Source organism: Hypanus sabinus, chromosome 2 (genome assembly GCF_030144855.1).
Source record: "Hypanus sabinus isolate sHypSab1 chromosome 2, sHypSab1.hap1, whole genome shotgun sequence".
NCBI classification, from domain to species: Eukaryota; Metazoa; Chordata; class Chondrichthyes; order Myliobatiformes; family Dasyatidae; genus Hypanus; species Hypanus sabinus.
The window spans coordinates 76,083,766-76,085,837 of NC_082707.1; positions in this window are offsets into that span (position 1 = coordinate 76,083,766).

Sequence of the window (2,072 nt, forward strand, 5' to 3'; positions counted from 1 at the left end):
TGCAGGGAACAGAATATCGGAACTTTGCGCTACTGGTCATGCCTCAACTGTGCGCCTGTGCTATCGGGGCTGGACTTCCAGAGCCACCTCGAAAGTGTGACTATGGCATATGATGGGCCCCTCCCACCACTCACTGTCAGGAATCCTCAGTTTTGTGGGACCTCGCCATATACCCCACTACTGACCACACACACACACTGACCTGCACAGCCCACCCAGCACCATGCTGACAGCTGCGCTACTGACACCACTTGCAGCCTCTCCACCCTCAAGATCCCTCCCCCACCGCTGTTCGCCAACCTGATCCCGACTGTAAACCTGTGGCAACTAAAAGCAGGAGGTACAGCGCGGGAGACAGGGCCTTCATTCAGTCAGAGGTGCAGCGGCTGCTCAGGGAGGGGATCATTGAGCCAAGCACAAGCCCTTGGAGGGCCCAGGTGGTTGTTGTTCAGACCGGGCAGAAAAATAGGATGGTCATGGACTATAGTCAAACCATCAATAGGTTCACGCAGCTTGACGCGTACCCCCTACCCTGCATCACAGATATGGTCAACCAGATAGCTCAGTACAAGGTGTACTCGACAATAGATCTGAAATCCACTTATCACCAGCTCCCCATCCACCCAGAGGACCGCCCCTACACCGTCTTCAATGCGGGCGGCAGGCCCTATCACTTCCTGTGCATCCCATTCGGTGTCACAAATGGTGTCTCGGTCTTCCAGAGGGAAATGGACCGGATGGTGGACCAGTGCCAACTGAAGGCCACATTTCCCCATCTGGATAACATCACCATCTGTGGTCACGACTGGCCGGATCACAACGCCAACCTCCAATGATTTTTCCAAGTGGCCAAAGTCCTGAACCTTACTTATAATAGGGACAAGTGTGTGTTCAGAACCACCCAACTCGCTATCCTTGGGTATGTCGTGGAAAACGGGGTCATTGGTCCTGATCCCAACCATATGCGCCCCCTGTTAGAACTCCCTCTTCCCACCACTCTCAAAGCCCTCAGACGGTGCCTGGGCTTCTTTTCCTATTACGCCCAATGGGTCCCCCATTACGCAGACAAGGCCCGCCCCCTAGTCAGGTCTACTACTTTTCCCCTCTCTGCCGAGGCCTGCGCGGCCTTCAGCTGCATTAAAGGGGACATTGCCAAAGCAACGATGCATGCGGTGGACGAGACCATTCCCTTCCAAGTAGAGAGTGACGCCTCCGATTTCGCGTTTGCTGCTACCCTCAATCAGACAGGCAAGACAGTAGCATTCTTTTCTCGTACCCTTCAAGGCTCTGAAATTTGGCACTCCGCGGTGGAGAAAGAAGCCCAGGCCATAGTGGAGGCTGTTAGGCACTGGAGGCACTATCTCGCTGGCAAAAGGTTCACCTTGCTGACCGACCAGCACTCAGTTGCATTCATGTTCAGCAACCAACAGTGGGGCAAAATCAAAAATGATAAAATTTTGCAGTGGAGAATAGAACTCTCCACTTACAACTATGATATCCTGTACAGGCCTGGAAGGCTCAATGAGCCCCCCCCCCCCGATGCTCTATCCCGGGGAACATGTGCCAGGGCACAGCTCGACCAGCTATATGCCCTCCATGCACATCTTTGCCATCTGGGGGTCACCCGATTTTACCATTTTGTGAAAGCCCGGAACCTGCTGTACTCCCTTGAGAACATCAGGACGATGACCAGGGACTGCCAAGTCTGTGCTGTGTGCAAACCGCACTTCTACCGTCCTGAAAAGGTGCAACTTATCAAGGCCACCTGCCCCTTTGAGCGACTGAGTGTTGTCTTTAAGGGCCCCCTTCCCTCCACTGATCGCAATGTCTGCTTTCTCAATATTATTGATGAGTACTCGCGGTTCCCCTTTGCCATCCCCTGCCCCGACACCACTACCACGTCCGTCATAAAAGCCCTGCGCCAGCTCTTCGCTCTGTTCGGATATCCTTGTTATATCCACAGTGATAGAGGGTCCTCCTTTATGAGTGACGAGCTGTGCCAGTACCTGCTAGCTAGGGGCATTGCTACTAGTAGGACCACGAGTTATAATCCCCGGGGAAATGGACAGGTG